Raw genomic sequence first — 18,490 nt, forward strand, 5'->3', positions numbered from 1 at the left:
ACTCCGTACACAACCACAACAATCCCCCGCTGCTTCGGCTCGAACTCACTCATTCCACCAACTCATCTGGTGAGGATGTGACTAAGGACGCGAAGGACGGGCAATAATAAAAACAGACACTCTCTCACACACACACACACGAGCGGCGGAAGGTGTGAGAGCGCTTAGAGGGGGGAAAAATGAGGTGGGAGGAGAAGGGGTGAGTCCAAATAAAGCAACCTATAGCCTCTTATTTTGCGGAGCTCCATCATCAGGTAGAGGCTCTTTTCAAACGCACGGGCGGGAAGGGCGGGCGGAGGCGCGGCAGTGGGGGAGCCTCCGGGGGAGAGGGGTTCCCGGGGGGCGCCGACCCCCGTCCGCCGGGAAACAGGGGGACAAGGGAACAGAGGGACAAGGGGGCCACCCCCCGCCCGCGGCGGCGAGTTCAGCACCGGGGCGCGGACAGCTCCCGGCGCGGCCGCCCTGCAGGGAGCCCCCCCCCCGCCCCCGGGAGGGAAAAAGAGGGAGGGGGGCGGGTGGGGAGAGGGGCTCAACAGCGCCGACAGAGAGAGAGAGAGAGTTGCAGCTGGCTATTGATTCCGAGATTTACCGGCAGGGTGATTCCCCTTTCTGCAAGAATCCCCCGTCTCTGGGCTCCGTGCATGCAGCAAATTCATTATTTAGGCGAACGTACCCCTCTCGCTTTGGGGGTAAAGTAGAAAGGAAAGATAAAAAAATTCATCCAGGCATGCATAAAATAAAGACCAGACTCATAGCCACTCTCTGCACCATGCACAGGAAAGATCACTACTTACCCAAACGGGAACTCCTCGGTTAGGGGAGGGATGGGGGAGTTGGGGGGAGCGAGGAAAGGCGCGCGGGGGGTGGGGGGGGAATCCAACAATTAATTTCCAGACTGGAGTTGGAAAAAAATACTGCGGTGATGTCCAGGTTTTCTTCCACCCGCGCTCGCTTTTTATACAAGTGCAACCCTCTGTCTATTTCTGGAGCGCGATCAAAACCCTGATGCTATTTTTAGCAGGTACTGGGGAAAAAAATCCACACACAAAGGCATTTCGCTGGAACGCTACGTCCAAAACATTAAATGTGCATTAAGTCTGCCCCCCCATAACACAACAACCCCCCACCATGCAACCCCCTACCCCAGCTTCTTTCTGCACCACCATCCACAGTTGTTTTAGGTGCATCATTGCAGAGAATTAAAAAAAAAAAAAAAACACACACAAAAAAACCACCAACCCACAACCCACACCAAACAGCCCAAACTGACCGCCTTCCACGCTGTCCTATTGCACAAACCCCTAATCCACACTTGTATTGAGCCTGTCTCTGTGCCTCTCTGCCTGTTGCCTTGCAAGCATTATTGTGTCTGTCTTCTTGCAGTGTCTTTATAAAGTGGGCTTTGGGAAAAACACAACAACCACCATGCACCAGTTTGCCACTATGCACAAATGTGGATTTCAGGGAGGGATGCTTGCTTTGCCGAGAGACAGAGATGGTTTCATATAGTGAATTGCACCCAGCACAAAGAAGGGTTGTTGTTTTTTGTTGGGTTTTAATACTCTCCTCCCTGCCTAGTGCCTTTCCTCCCTTAAAAATCCTTTGTTTGGAGAATAAAGGATGTATAAATATATATATATATTTAAAAAAAAAGAGTGTGTGTGTGTTTGCGTTCTAGTAATTCACTACGGGGGGGACTGGAGACAAAATAGAACCATTAGGGCTTGCAGGCTGCAAGGAGCCAGCCTGAGACTCCTTTGCAAGGCTGCGTCAGTTATCAGCTATTGACGTCACGTTCAGATTCTCCTCTTCAGAGGCTCTAGTTCATCATAAAAGATGTCTGTGCTTGGAGCTTTGTGCTTGCAGTAAGGCACTTCAATTCGAGGAAAAGAGTTAATTAGCAAGCCCCATATTTTGTGCTGTGCAGGTCTCTGTACAGTTACACAAAAATCCTGAGGGGTGTGTATATGTGTGTTTGTAAGAGGGGGGGAAGAATATGCGCTGGGGAGAGGGAGATATTTCTCAAAACACACACACGCATCCCATGCAGAAGCACAGGCAGGGAGAGCAATCTGCATAGCCAGACCTTGCAAGAACATCTCCCCCCCTCCCCACCCATCCCCTTTTAGTAGTTAGCAATTTTAACAAAAAGCAGTTTGGATAAAAATCTAGGGGTTTTGAATATTTTTAAGGCAAACAGCATGGGGGGAGCTGAATACATTTTAGTATCCTTCCTTTCTCTCTTCCCCCCTCGCTTCCCCTGCCCCCCACTCCAATCCGACCACGGACAGCAGCAGCTAGTCCCCCTACCACCTTACACTTGTATTTGGCTACTGTAGCAAAAGATAGATATTGATAAAACCAGGATTAATTCTGTATATTTGTCAGGCAAACAGCCCCGTCTCCTAGAATGACGCAAATAACAGATTCTATGGCTCTGGTTTTCTATATTCTGCACCCACGCACTCTGCTTGGTCTCCCACGGAATCAGCTACAGAGAGCAATGATCCAGATTATACAGAGAGAGGGGTGGGGGAAAGGGAGAGAATAACAAATGAAATTGCAATTAAAATTATAATGCTCCTATAGTCTGGACGCAAATGGCTAAACCTGAGCTTGCACAGTGGCGCACACAGGCACACACTCGTACCCCCCAGCCCCCTGCCCCAAACCCAGGCATGAATAGCAACCAGACAAAAGAGAATTGTCTTGCCGACAAATGCGGGCTTTATCTGGTCAAGAGAGGTATTTCCTTTATGCACCACACCTTTCCTAGCTCCCATTAAGCAAAACATCTTTGAAACGACCTGGCTTGCTACTAAGTGTGTGAAGAGGGGACAATTAACACATGCAGCAGGGAAGGGGGGCCACCAGACCCCCTTCCACGGTCCCAGAGGAGCTAATGAGGACCTTGAAGAAGGGCAGGTCGTCTTCCCGGTCTCCCAGACAAAGGGACGCAGCTCTTTCTTAAAATGTCTTTAAAAAAAAAAACAAGCGCAAAGGGCTGTTGCTATTTTTAAACACCTCTCCCATTTGTTGGAAAATGGCACTAAAAACATTAAACAACCTCCCCACCCCCGGGGCAGGCTCAGACACACATCAGCACCAGAGGGAAAGCCGAGGTTCATGGGGACCCTCTTTCCCCAGGTGAGTATCGAAAGTCCCCTACGACGCTCTACCCACCATCAGCCCACTTCACACCTTGTATGAAGAGAGAAGCAGAGTGCCAGGGCAATCAAGAAGCCAGTAAGTTATTTACTGTCTAATCTGTACACACACATTCCTTATTTATTAACTCACTTAATTATTACCAACTTCTTTCGCAGACAATGAATTTCCTAATGTCAATAAACTGCAATCAATGAGGTAAGGCTGTTTCTCCCCCCGCTCTCGCTTCTAGCCAGACAATACCATTGCCAACTACTGCTATGCTACTGCTACAGCAGCACCCGGGGAGAGGGGCATCATCCACCTATATGAGATCACATCATAGGCACTGCCAGACTCCAGGAGATAAATTAGACGTTTAAAATTACTACACGCACTCCCTGGTAGAAGCGAGCAGACACATTGTTGGTCACACATCTCCGCACACACCAGCCACCAACCCATCTTCCCAGGACTGGGAGAGATGTTGCACTTCAGATCTGGAAAAAAACCCCATCTTAAACCATGTTTTCACCATATACGCCTGGAACGACAGCCTTTACAGCAGTAGCCAGATGGATGCAAAGAAATACCACAGTAGGGAAAGACCTTATACCAAGGACAGGTCTTGTCACCTCAAGACAGCAGACAAAGAGTCAGCCATGCAACGTACCTTCTCTGAGGAGCTGCAATGAAGCTCATCCTGGACGAATAAAAACATTAGGCCACATGAGTTTAAAGATGCAGGTGTGCACACCTAAACTACCTTCTGCCACTCAGACCCAAGACCGTTCAGACCACCCACAGCCTACTGTGGAGGGAGGGGATGGTCATCCTCTCTCTTTCCTCCTGCACATACCCGACGAGCTTTGCATTTCTCTGAGTGTTCACCTCTGCGCATGTGAACAGAGGAAAGCTGTTTAGCTTTACCTTTTCTCTATTGCAAAGAAAAGGTATCAACACGGTCGTGTACAAAGGATGATCTCAGTGGCTGGTCAGGACAGTGAGCACTCTGGCAAGCCCTGCAGCTCCTGGACCTCTCCAGCTGGGCAGATGCCTGGAATTCCCTCCCTGCATTCCATCCCAAGCAGCTCCTTGCAGTCCCATGCATGTTTTTTTTTTTCTAAACTCTCCAATCTTAGTGAAATAACATTTTTCTACCAAAGGTTTTGACATGTTCTTCTGGAAGCTGTAGTACCATCTTTCAGCTTCAATTTCACAAAAGCAGCCTGCCTCCTCCTTTGCTGTCCCCTTCTTCTCCACCCAATGTACCCTTTCCATCTCAGCAGAACCATCTCTTGTCTTGCCTGTCTGCTGCAAAAGGCTTGATGGAAACAAAGTCCAGTGCCCAGGGAATCTCTGGCATAAAAAAAAAAAGAAATGGAAACCATCCAAACTGGAAAGAATGTTTGGCAGGCGATCATGTATCAAACAGCAGTTCCCACTTCTCCTGATCATTAGAAGCATTAAAAGGAAGATTTATCTTCTATCTTGATATTTTAGTTATCAGCAATCTCCTTGTTTCCAAATAATTAAGCCTCCCTACCAATGAAGTCTTAATGAAAGCAATGGATCTGGTATTACTACCTCCACTGAAAAGTAATACTGCTGATACTGGCAAAAGCAGCAGAGTGCCCATCAGCTGCGGGTATGCAGCCTTTGACTTTATGCTACTGGAGGTGCCAAAGTGGGCAGCCCAGTCTCTAACCAATTGATCTGCATGTCAGACTGTCCTTGCCCTTGGAAATTTCCCTTCCAAACTCTGCCCTAATAGACAATGGTACACGTTGGGATACTACTATCAGTAGTAGTAGTAGTAAAATATTAGCCTGCACAAAATTGCTGCTCAAAACAACTATGATCTGCCACTTCCAAAGTGGTTTAGTTTGCAAGTAAAAGTGATTTTAGTGGTATTCACTACGTGTTTGGGTTTTTGATCCAGCAAGTTCAATGCTCCACCTCTTTCTCATTTTGGCCTAGAAGACGGTTTTCACCTTCTCTCTTCAAGACAATGATCAGCCAGAGGGAGGACTGCAAAACGAGGGGAAAATAGCCTAGCAAACTTTTGCTGTAGTTCAAGGGTTGCCTCCTCAGAGCCTTGGAGTTCTGCTGACCTGTGAGCCAGGGATTGATTAATTCATATGATGGATATAACATATTTTCCTATCCCAGTCTTACTCCCACAAACAGTTAGAGCCTGCTCTTGGCCTTGGCAAGTTCACCTGGGCAGCTGAACAACATGTGACATGTTCCAAACATAAGGAGAGCAGAAGACGACCAGAAACAGAGCAAAGTGCCACCAAGATATACCAGTTCACAAAAAACCTCAGCTTTTTGAATATAATTCACCTTATATTGGGGCAATTGATAACTTATACTAGTTAACTTGTTACAGGAAAACGTAGTACCCAGAGAAAAGAACAATCACACTGAAATGGAAAAAAAATTATACTAACATCTATTCAACAATCTACTGGCTGTTATAGGTGGCAAAGATAGTGAAAGGACCTGAAGAAGAGTAATTGCTAGTTAAAGCAGGGGATTAGGATCTAGATATTGCTCTTCTAATCACAAGTTTGCTGCAAAAAGTGTTGATCCAAAATTTCTCATTGAAAGGCTTTTTCCTTCAGTTTTTTTGAGGTTCTCCTCAAATTTCAGGTGAAGTGCCCATGGCTTTATGGTTGGTTTATCCACCCATGAAATGAAGATAAGATGATGCCTACTTACCTAACCAGGATGGTCTTGAAGGTATCTATAGCATTGAGATAATCAATAAAAGACATCAGTAAGAAGACAGCAATATTATAAATAATCAGAGAGATCAGAGCACACAAGGAAGCACAAGGAGGAAAAGAGCGCTTTTCCTCCAACATCAGAATGAGAGGCTGTGCAGTATGTTATTAAAGAAAATCTCACCTGTGTCAGAAGATCAAGGAGTTATTAACACTTCAATTAATGGAATTTTTGGAGAATCTGGGTGCATAGACCAGGAAACCAACAAAATAGACAACTTGCGTGCTAATGTAATCTCACACAGATTGCATTAATAAACACTTGGAACAGTTTGGGGTTGAAATGCCAGTATACCTGTGTCACTTTGTTATCTTTAGCTTTTCTGTTTGCATTCTAGAGACATATATCATGGCTACAACATGTAAAAAATAGAAACTGGATCTTCCTCCAATGGCTGCAAAATCAGACCCTAGAGACATACCCCTGTGTAATGGGTGGAAAAGAAGAAAACCATTAGCATAATGAAGCTGGTGGAAAAGAGTACTAAGGTGTCAATATTGAGGATGATATCAAAAGAAAGTCACACCACTTTTTAATAAAAGTTGAACCTATGGAAGAAATCAGTGAATAGGTGTCATACTTCAGATACATGGACCATAATCTCTGAGGAATCCCGCTACAAATCTGATCAGCCTTTACACCAAGATTTGATTTTTGCTAGACTTTAAAACTGAACCTTTCACAAATAAGACCCCATGACCTTTAACATAATGTGCACACATGTCTGGCAACCACCTTAAAGAAAGAGTTATAAACAAGAACAAAAGGATTGGACAACACTTTGAGGTGCACTATACAGGATTTTGTCCTGGCAGAAAAAAGAGGAGGCATCGATTAAGAAATGCCAAAAATCTGCATCAGTCTTTACCTCAGCTAGCCAGTATCATGGCCAGTGGGAGAGAATAGGGTATGGAGCGGGGTGATATCAGAGTAACTTAGGAATAATTTATTTACTGAGATAATAGAACATGAAACCAAAGAATCCAACCAAAGGAAAAAAAATTGAGTTCTCTCAAGGAAGAAGACAGTGGGGTGGAAAAATAAAATACATTCATTTAGCTGCATTTCATAGATGGTGAGGTGAAAGACAAAGTGAGATGCCTAGGGTTATGCAGACATGGCCTTGTGAGATCTTCTCTTGACCTGTGATGCTCCCGTAACACTGTTCTTTCCTAGTTTGTTGCCTCTGATTTGTTCTTCCATATGATGTAGTTCAATCTAGCTATCAAAAATTACAACATAAAATTGCTACTCAGCCAGAAAATCTAATGGATATTCAAACCAGGACAGGATGGCAATTTTACCAGTCACTTCTCTACTTACCTTTTGGGGTAAGAAAATCTCAAATTCACACCATTCAGTGGTTCTGGCATTCCTATTTATCTAGAGCCCAAATGTGCAGAAATTCACACTCCGTAGGGCAGAAACATCTGGCAAAGTGGTTTCCAGTAACATCAGGGAAAATTAAAACATGAATGGAGCACAAGAGCTGGATCACGTATGACTTTTTGTCTGAACATCTATTTTTATCATCACTTCGTATTTATGCACTATGTGCTAATAGCAAGTTCAACCCTACAAATGGCACCAAGATCCAAGCTGTTTCTGCTTGGATCCAAGCTGTCTTTGCTATGCACAGTTTACAAATTAAGCCACTGGTTCTCTGACTGTGACTGGCAAATCATCAGTGTGTACAGAACTTGTGGAAGTCCCAGGAGGACCAGCTGGCCAAGCAGTAATGGCTTTTATTTTCCCAGCTGCTGAATCTTCTCTATAGAACTTTACAATACTTCACGTCCTTTTAATTTGCTGAGTGAATTACTATGGCTATTGGCACATGGTGTTATTTGATCATGAATTGGAAAGTGGTAACTCATGTGACTGTGCATGGGAGTGGAAACATCTACAAGTTTCTACAGTTAAGATATACTTCAGTTCCCCTAGGGAAAACTGTGACAGCTACTGGACTAACAGCTATCACTGAGAAGACAGGATGTGCCACGAAATTAACAGGATGAAGGACAAATTTCAATACTCAGAAGAGTATAGGCCCTTAAGGTAGTCTTCAGGAACACCACTGCATTGCATACACCTGATCACACCACTATCCTCAGCCAAACGTGTACAGTGGAACCACAGCAGGTTTCTCCATTTCGTCCCCTCGGCAGTGGGCCCATCAAAGCAAAGGATGGGGAGCAGCTGTGCCTCTGTTCCTTGATGTGGCTACATTTATATTCTCTTAATGTCAAAAGATGTGTATTAATACTTACCCAGCTCATCATATGAACTGGATGGGGAAGTGAGTATCATACATAACTTACGGAGTATTAGTAGAATATCTGGAGATCCATGGATGAGCAATAGAGAAGTGCAGGCTATTATCATATTGCTATAAATGCCTGCTGCAGAGCCAGCTGATGAAACACATATACTTCTGCAAATCTCTCACAGATCATCATTTTGGTGCCACTTTTGCAGTAATTGCAATTATTGTAGGACTATATGAAAAAAGACACAAAGTCTGAATTATATCCATGTAATGATTTTTTGAGTAGTTCAAGGTTTGCATATAAAAGCTATCCTAAGTTGTTGTTCAAGACTGGCAATGAGTACTTAGCTAAATTTAGAAACGTGTTACGTATTTTTTTCTACTTTAATATTGTATCAGTTGATTGCTCCTTACATTAGCAACACATGTCACAAGTTACACTTTCAAACACGAGCCTTATTATTATATATTGGCAATCACAGATTAAGCTTCCATTCTGTTGGGTGCTGTGCAAACACAGAATCAAAAAGTAACCATGTGGGACATTCTAGCTGGGAGCCAACATCTGAAAACAGAGGCTGGGGCATCAAAAGAAAACTCATTCAGGTGGGAGGAGAAGAAAAGTAATGACAGATTATGTCATTGCTACCTAACCACTCACAGTGTGGTGGGTACTGTACAAAATAATGAACAAGACACAGTATCCATCCCATGAGGTTACCATCCAAATGGAAGGGCACAGAGCAAAGACTGAGTGCCGTGAAGAACAGAGGAAAATTTCTGGTGTCTGGTCATTGTATTTTGGAAGAGGCGTAGATAAATTAAATGGGGTATTTGCAAAACAGTATTTCAGCTGTGCAGATCATTTTGGCGATCACAGTAAGAGACAGGCACAACTGATAAGAAGGAGATCTTGGGTAGAACAGAGGGGAGTGGAAAGTCACAAGTGGCAAGAGCAAGATGCATAACCTCACAGTCAATCTCACTGTGGGAGTCAATGAGAAGCTGGTGACTAAACTTGAGACGTGGAAGAAACTGAAGCTTCTATCCACTAAGAATTTGCAAGAGTGCATTGCAATAAGGCAAATAGCATGGGTGAGACAATTTTACAATCTTATTTGCAATCCTGGTGTTTCAAGAGGAAAAATGTCATGGAGTATTGAAAATACTCGATGGAGTATGTGGATGAGTGGAGCCACTCATCTTGGCTTGATACCAGTTTCTCAAATGAGAAAGTAAAGGTGAACTAACCTGGCAGTGAGACTGCACATGGGTGTCAATGAAGTTTGGAGTGGCTTTCAGAGAGGTCTGCAATGAATTTGAGAGAGGGCGATACTTCTGCCAGACAGTTGGTAGGCTTGTGCCCTCTTCATTTTTCTATAAACTAAAGGTGAGTCCAAGCAATAAGCTGTTTTGTTCTTCCATTTATCCACTCATAAAGTACAGTATTTAGCACAATTGAAGCCTGATTGATCAATGGTCATAAAATAGCATGATGTCTGATGAAAGAGCAAAATATAGCTCTACCTCACCAGCATTGACTTTTTGTCCAGTCCTTCTACTGCATACATAGTTGAGCAGGAGGGTTTTGCTTCTTATTCCTGGAGTACATAAGGTAGTGTGGGATTACCTCTTTGAATGTTTTTAATAAGAAAGTGCTAGTTTGGCTGCCCATTTACTGTGAAGAAGACTGTATCTCGATCTCTAACTGTACTATGCAATTATTGTTAAGACAATCCAGAGCGGTAATGTGAGAAGAAATGCAGGTTTTTCATCTACATGGCTGTCCCCCTGACACTCTTAATATGTTGCATGGTGGCATATGCTACCACCATCTTGAATAAAAACTTCATTTTAGAATTAGCTTGTGCAGCCTCCTTGAGATAAGTGGCATCACAGGACATAGTCTGACATGAGAAAATAAAGAGTAGCAGAAGAACATACAAAGCAGGAGGAGCCTTAATAAGGCATATCCTTCAGCCCAAGCATCTAAACCTAGATAAGCACGTCCAGGGTAAGATCCTGTGTTGATACAGTCCTGTTCACTGTTGGACTAGGAGGAGATGGAATTAGAGAGAAAGGCCAGGGCAGAAGAAGAGGTAGTGGTTTAGCTCTTTCAACACAGAGAATCCTTCTAAACCTGACATGAAAAGACACAGCATCTGGAATGTTGCAGGAAGATAGATGAGCTGTGTGCAAGCTGGAGAATTCCCTCTATTGCCCAAGGTATGCAAATGTGATTGTAGGCTAGAAAGTGCAGTGACTCATAGGTGAAGTGGATGTGAGAATATCTGGGTTAAAAAGAGTTTGTACTGAGAAGACCACGTGTAGGACCTCAGAAGTTCCCGGAGAAGAGGAAGTGAAAGGAGTTAATAAAAACTCATTCTGTCACAGACTGTTTCCTTGAAGCGGCAAGTGAGGAGCTCCTGAAGCTGTTCAAACCACTCAGATATCCAGATCACTCAAAGATTTTGGGGTGGGGGCAAGAAGCAGAGAAAAGATAACAATGAAACCCAAAGCTCAGAAAATGAGGGTTAGGAGCAACTTGCTTTTCTGGCAGGAGATGATACAGGTCATTGAACCAGAAATCAGAGGCACTAATGCATATTATAAGGGCACAGGTTGGACCTAAACCAGCACCCCAGGTGATGGACTCCAGCTGTTGTAACGCTATGCAGAGGAAAGAGAGTGGCACTGCCTCATGGTGTTTCACCTCCTGCAGTTCTCGCTGATCAGATGACCCCGATGACATATGCGTCAAGATTCACAGCAATAAACCACAGGATTTCCACTTTTTCTCAGCTGGATAGGCAAATGACATATGAGGGGTGAACAGATGGTAGGAGCAGTGATTTAAGGCCAAGCTAACTTAAGATCTCCATATTTCTGCAGGGGACCAGTGGTGCAATAGGCAGGAGAATTAAGAGATGAGGCCTTTGTAACCCCTGGCCCATTCCTGACAGATCTGCACTTCATGACAACGGGTGAAAATAGTTTAAGAGCAAGTGAGAAGGGAAAATGTTGCCTCCAAACCACCTCACTTTTGACTTTCTGCACCACCTGCCATGGCCTTGACTTCCAGTGTTACATTGGATTTCTGAGGCATTTGACCATCGCCCTGCAATTGCATGTTGGGTCCTCTCTGAGGTCAGGCTACTTCATCACTCCACAGAATGCCCTGAGGTTCCTCAGGAGAAAAGGCACTGCACATGGTGTGGCACATTACTCACATCATGCCCTGTGTCAGTTATCACATGGTGTTAGTTATTACTCTCTTGGTTACATGGAAGTTGAGCAGGGTCCTCTGAGGGGAAAAGGCTTTCTATTGGTTAGAGCAGCCAGTCCTCACAGCTACTTTGGAAACCTTCCCCTCAGACAGTGAAAACTATCCAACTTTTCCCAATTAAGAAACTCACTTGAAATTAGCATAAATCAAACCCACTCTTCTCAGGCAAGACATCTGTTGATAACCACATCGAGCGCAGCAGCATTAAAGAAAACCAGGACATGCACCACAGATGGCTGCAGCCAAGGTGGAGACTAAGACTCTGTAGCTGCTAAACCCTACTTTCTCCTGAGCTAACAGGCTTTGCAGTTTGCAAGCCCCCGAGAATTAACTGAGCAGCTTGGCATCTCGGCTTGCACATTGCAGGGCAGCGAAGTTTGGAACATGTAATTCTCTTTAGTTTTTCTATAGATCAGCTATCAGAAATTACTATGTATAAAGATTTCCCTCTACAGGTGGTTAGAGCTTGTGACAGCCTCTCACTTTCCTGCATCACTTTAATTACTATTTTGTCTCATCATTTATTTTCTTATTATTTTGCCTAGCCCCCCCGCCGCGCCTCCCCGGGCTTTCAGTCTGTTCCCAGTGGTGGCAAATTCTCTACGCAAGAAATGTCAACTCCCTTCCATCCTCCTTAAGTGTTAACGCTGCTGACTGACTCTTTTTTGCAATTAAAATTTAATTTGCAAGCTCATTACCCGAGTGAGGCAATGACTTCCTTCTCCCACCCCCCCCCAAATGTGACAAAGTGAAAGTTGCAACCACTGCAAAAAGTGTGTGTGGATCTTAAATGCATAGCTCTTTCGCTGCAGTTTGAGCTCACAAACTCGCATGCTTTCCTGCAGGAACATCAAATACACAGGACACACGACACGACAGCCTAGAGAACTCTTTGCAAGGAGGGGGAATGCAATGTTGTCCAGTCTTTTCAAAGGCAGGCAGCAGAACAAATCAGAAAAGTCTACTTCTTGTAAAAGCATCTAACAACTGAAATCAGAAAACTTCGCAAAAAGCAAAGCAAAACACCTGCACACACATACACGCACACGCACACACACACAGAGAAACCTACCTTGCAAAATCTTCTTCACTTATTTTTGTATGCAAAGGAAAAAAAACCCAAACCGAAACAATCCCCAAACAAAACAAAAATAAATAATTCCCTCCCCTCGAAAACCGCTTTCCCCTCTTCCCCACACCTTAGCTGGATTTCTAGGGAATTTGGGGACGGGTGGGAAGAGCCGAGGGTGGAGGGGCTATATAAATAAACTAGAGCGTTTCGAGCTGTGTATCGCGAACGGCTGTGGGTTTCGCGTAATGTGTGCCTGCACTCTTCCAGGAGAAAGGCAAAAAAAAAAAAAAAGGAAAAAAAAAAGAGAGACAAAAAAAAAGAGGCAAAAAAAAAAAAAAAGCCAGTTCGTGTTCAGAGCCTGACTTGGAGACAGGGAGCAGCATCCCCCTCCCTCCCTCCCTCCCTCCCTCCCTCCCGCCCCCCCGCACAACCGCCCCCGCACCGCCCCCGCACCGCCGAGCCCCGCATCGCCGCGCGCACCCCCGGAGCGACTGCGGGGGGCAGCCCCGCCCGGCCTCCCCCACGGCCCCGCCGCTATTTATAGCCCCGCGGCCGGGCGGGGACACGCGTGTCCCTGCCTGCCTCCGTGTGCCTGCACTGCCACGGGAACGCTGCCTTGCACGGGTAGCGACAAGGGTTTTTTGTTGTGGTTTTCCCCCCCCCCCGCACTGCGTCTCATCACTTTTTTTGTTTTGTTTTGCTTTTGGGGTGGGGGTGCTTTCAAACAGCCCACGGGGGGCGGGGGGGAAGGCGGCGGGGGTGCGTGTGCGGGAGCCGGAGCCGGAGTGTTGGAGCGGGCTCCCAGCCCTTGGCTCCCGGTAGCACAGTCAGTTCCTCCAGTGTGTGCTATTGACCTGCATTGACGTCATTGCGTCATTAGGTCTCCCTTAGAAACACTGACTTTCAAAAATAGTATCAAATTAATTCAACTGGCAGAGAGAAGCCACTAGCTGGAATGAGCCATAAAACTCCAGAATCTTCAGCCCAGCTTTGCTGTGCCGGCCCGCCCCCCCTCAACACCACCCCACCCCCCACCCCCCCCCCAGCCAAGCAGGCAGAAATCAGATTGTATGGAAAATACCACCGATGGAATAAAAAAACGAGAGAAAGAAAGAAGGGGTGGGGGAAGAGAGAGACCAAATTAGATTGCAAACCCTCGACCAGCCTCTCTCCCTCTCCTTTCTCCCTCTCTCCCCTCCTTTCCCTTTTCTGATCTAAAAATATCCCCCCTGCTTGAGCTGACTGCGGTATCTTTTGTGTTGCATCTTTCTGTTTTTAGCCTTTGCATGAGCCATTGAAGGGTGGCCCGCAAGAGATCAGAAGCACAAGATATTGATCTATCGATACCCTCCAGGGCCAAGAATTAATTTTAAATGAAAGAGCTGCACCTTGATTTTGGCAGAGGGTGGGTGGGTGGGCAGATGATAGGGGTTATTTTAGGATACCATTCACATTCTATGAAGCCGCAGCTTCCACTTTCTGCCTCTAGATTCATTTTAAAAATATCCTTCCTCCTCACCCCACCTCTCTCACGTGGACCTGTGGGCAAGCACATGTCACCCCCATTCATACAAACACAATGCAACGGAGCAGCAGTAATTTGCAGAGATGGTACATTCACAAACAGCAACCCAGTCCCTTTAATGCAGGTTGATTTCACAGAAAGGACACCGCAGCCCAGAGGAATTTGATTAGACTGGTGATTTAAATTTGCAGGCTGCTTATTGGGTTCCTTATTTTCTTCACCCTAACTTAGCAAAACTGATTTAATCGCTCTTTCTTTAAAAAGAAATAGGAGAAAAACTCCACTTACACTATAGATGGAAGACCTAAACCTTAGAACCAGTGGTAAAGGACAGTAAAAAACATCGATGGCAATTGGTTTCTGACTGCTTTGCATCAGAGCCTTGAGCAGGCACACACCCATGGCAAAATACAGCTATATCTAGCTATGACCTATGCTACGCAGAGCTGTGCGTATCTACCATGCAGCAGATCTAATCCTGCAATGTTCACAATTCAGTGGAGTGTTTGAGGCTTTTTTTTTTTCCAATCGGTAGAACTATTCAGGAACAGAGGCACAGTGCTAGACAGTAATAATTTGCAAGATCAGGCCATAAATAGGGCTCTCACCCTGCAAACATTTATTCACGTGCCAAGTGTTAAGACTGTGACTAATCTAATTTGAAATCAAGGGGATTACTCATAGTAGTAACATTAAACTCATGCATGTTTGCAGGATCAGGGCCTAAATGATTAATCACCACTGCAGCTAGGCACTATTGGGTACACCATTTATTACTTACAACACTTCAGCAGTGTATATGCTCAGATCCACCCTGGAGAGTGTGCATTGCTCTGCTGTAGTGAAGAATGAGCATCATATTCTGCTTAATGAGGAAGTATGCAACACACCTCAATATTCCTATGCTCGATCTGATTTTTGCAATGCTCGTGAGCTTCCCAGAGGCCCCGGCTAATACCACTCGGGGCAAATTTGGAGTCATTTGAGTAAGAAGTTCTGTATGTGCAGCCTGCCTCAGATGGGCATCTCACATGTCTCTCTTTTTTCATGTAATGGCTACACACGTGTACTGTGGCTACAACTGTATCTGCAGCGTGATTACTCCAAGTTTAGCACGGGTGTGCACAGAGGCTCCGCCCTCAGTTCTGAGGGGAAAATCAGGAGGAAGAATGAAAGCATGGCCATTATATGAATTGTTCATTCATGCATTCATTCATCCTTGTATTACTGTTGATATTATTATTGTTTTGCAAAAGATGGTTTGGTCCTGTTCAGACTGGTCTGTTCTTTGATATTCATTTCTGCCAGTGCTCAGCACCCGGTGATGACACCCTACTGCAGAAGTGACTGACCTTTGAGCTCAAGTCCCCACGTCAGCTTGAGGCCAGCTATCGGGTCATAGAAAGTCAAGTGCGCATGGGCAGTAAGATGTGCTGAAGCAAGAAGGTTTCCAGGCAGCTTGCTGCTAAAATAACTGGGTGATTCCAGGTGACACGGGGTGTTGGCTGAATCTGAGCTGCACCCGTGCACTGTGCAGGTGACTTCTCTTGACAGCTTTTGGGAGTGGAGTGAGGTACACGCTTCTTGCATTTTACAAGGGTGCCTTTTGTCCAGACCCCACTATCCCTGGTTTAAAAACAACATTTGCAAGTTCTCTAAAATAAACAGTCCAATGTTGCTTTAGAAACATAAGTAGTCAGGAAAAATCAGTAATGACTAACCAAAGGAAGATAGAAGACTGTTTAAAAAAACAGGATTAGGTTACCTGGAGCACAGAAAGTAATGCAATCAAAGAAAAACAAGCAACTTGGTTATCTGTCCCAGTAAATCACTGATACAACATCCCTTTAGCACCAACTGTTCTCGAGTTTCTAAATTTTTTTACATTTTGTGCTTGGTGGTGGTGAAGAGAGGGAAGGATTTGTGCGCTGACTGAACAGGGGGAGGGTGGGTTGGTTGGATGCAGAAAGAAGAAGGGTCTGGTGGAGAGCCTAGGGCTCCGGAGAGGTGGAAGGGATTAGAAAGAGGGGATTAAAAGGTGTCAGGAAAAAAACAGGCAAGGGAGTAGAACTAGGGGCCCTGGCTCAGAAGTGTGATGGGAGGCTTGGTGGAGAATGAAGGCCCAGTAAGCAGTGAAGAGAGCAAGTTAGAAACTCTCTCCCTTCTTGCTGTGTAAGCAGAATATGTTAGTCGGGGGGAATCTGCATCCGTCTTGCTGCCCTTCTGCTGGGCACTGAGCCCATCTCTGGCTGGAGCCACTCAGAGTTGTGCAGAGAGTGTTTTCCTTCATGCGGCAATTTTGTTCAACCAAGAATGAATCTCTGACTTGCCTGGGCTCTCAACCCCCTTCCCAATGTGCCAGCAGCAGCCTGAGGCTGGACCTTGGCTCTTGTTCCCTGTCCTGACGCCCTGCACCTGGTACGATCACGCCTTGCAGCACAGGTTGCCTACAGGTCTCTCAAATTACCTCTGAGTGTGGGGTGGGAAAGAGAAGGGTAAAGCTGAGATGGACATGTGGGAGGAAAAGAGGGAGGAGAGCTGCAAACAGTGAATGCATGGAGAGGAAGAGGAGGGTGTCAGAAGACACAGAGGTACAAGGTGTACAGGTGTAATGGAGGGGATTTCAGATGAGCTGGAGCACCGTAGGAGAGTAAAAAGAGGGAATACAGTGGATGAAAGCAGTGGAGAGGAATGGGAGAAACTGAGCAGCTGGGCTTCACAGTCTTCAAAACCAACAGCCATACCTGTGTGGAGCGCTTTGCTTCAGGTGTCCTACTTGCTGTACACGCTCACTTCATGTCTGTCCTCTCCATCTTTCAAAGTGTGCTCAGTGGCTCCAGGCTACTCCCCAGTCCTTCCCCGGTTCCTCTCTGGGACCTACATGCTGGTATCTGCAAACACAGGAGGATAAAGGGGAGGGAAGGAATGCAGTGAACAAAATGCAGCGAACAAAATGCAGCGTGGGGAGCTGGGTCTGGTCATGGAAAAAGTTGCTTTTTTGGGGGAGGGGACACAATGACTGAAGAAGATTGAATGTTCCAAAACTTTGCTCACAGGGAATTAAATTTCCTTAATTTCCTTTCAGGAAGTAGAGGAGCAGAGAGTGGCTGAAAGCAAGCATGGAAACCCTGGAGATAGAGAATTGTGTTGCATACACTGTTTGCAATGCAATTTCAACTCTGCCCTCTGGGAACTGTGCCACAGCAGGGCCCTCACCAGCACCTTCCCTCACCATTCATTGCAGACACACTGGAAATGAGCACAGAGGACTCTGGGACAAAGTCTAATGTCTCCCTTCCTGTGGCAAAATGCAGGGGAAGGTCACACACAGCAAACAGGTGCAAGCTGGGCTTGGCCTGCATTCAAGTGCTGAGCCTACACATAGCACGCTAAAAGTTATCTTGACTTTTCCCTTTCTATACAGATACTTTCTGTGAGATGGCTTTGCTCACCTCTCCCAACGGCCAGGAGATCACACCCATGTACACCACCAGGCTGTGGACGATTCCTGCAGCAAGAGTTTACTGTGGGCACGTTGGCCAAACCTCTGTTGGCAACCAAATAACCTACACTCCATCTCTCAACATAGACCTTGCACTGTATCATGATATCAGCTTTTCCAAGCTGCTCCAACGGATAATCAATACAGCTACAGTCAACACAGTTAATACACTCAGAATAGATGCAGATAAATGCCGGATTTCCAATTTGTTGTCTGTGATTCCAATAATAGCATACCCAAACAGAGTGTCTCAGGTCTATTTATTAGGCTCCTCGCTTTTTGCCGTGCCATTCCCAGGAGCTAATGACAGCAGGACACAGTTGAGATTGTGTTGGGGAGGGGTATTTCTTTTAGCGTTTCATTGCTGACTTCTCAGACTTTGCAGTCCTGTGAATATTGGAGTTTTCTAGAAGAGCAGGGAGACACCACATTAACTGTGCAGCAGCAAATGTTCCAAGCACTAAATAATGGTGAAAGAAGGCAGTTCAGTGTACACAAGCATAGGAGAGCATCCTGTGCACAAGGAGATTACAGTCTAAATGAGGAACCATACAAAGAAGAACAGTTAGAAAAGGGGAGGGGGATGGACAAGGTAAGCTACCAAATTTAACTCTATGTGGGACAGGCACATCTTGCTGGTTTCAGCTTTTTAATCATATTGGCATCCTGTGTTTAAAGACTACTAGGAATTACTGCAGAAGGTTCAGTCCTGGAAGAAGAGCCAGGAGATTTTCAGTCTGGAGAGGCTGCATGGCACTGGGGGTTAGGAGTATTAGAAGCCATAGGTAACACAGGCATCAGAGCCCACAAGCGACTGGCTGTGTCTAGCCCCAGGTTGAAGGAAGCTGTCTTTTTTCCCATGTGAGGGATGGCTACCCTCATAATTTGAAGTCCAA

The 18,490-nt window shown here is 45.5% G+C and overlaps 1 long non-coding RNA gene across 1 annotated transcript in view; it reads right to left on the reverse strand.

Moving 5' to 3' along the window:
* Positions 1 to 17,226, reverse strand: part of LOC142057729 (uncharacterized) — a 67,163-nt gene extending 49,937 nt beyond the window's left edge. The window contains exons 1-2 of the long non-coding RNA XR_012660726.1: positions 17,147 to 17,226; positions 16,837 to 16,983 (exon numbers count right to left, since the gene is read on the reverse strand). This is a non-coding gene — a long non-coding RNA (uncharacterized LOC142057729). The remainder of the gene's footprint in view (positions 1 to 16,836; positions 16,984 to 17,146) is intronic.
* Between the last annotated feature and the right edge of the window lie 1,264 nt (positions 17,227 to 18,490).

Source organism: Phalacrocorax aristotelis, chromosome 5 (genome assembly GCF_949628215.1).
Source record: "Phalacrocorax aristotelis chromosome 5, bGulAri2.1, whole genome shotgun sequence".
Lineage (NCBI taxonomy): Eukaryota > Metazoa > Chordata > Aves > Suliformes > Phalacrocoracidae > Phalacrocorax > Phalacrocorax aristotelis.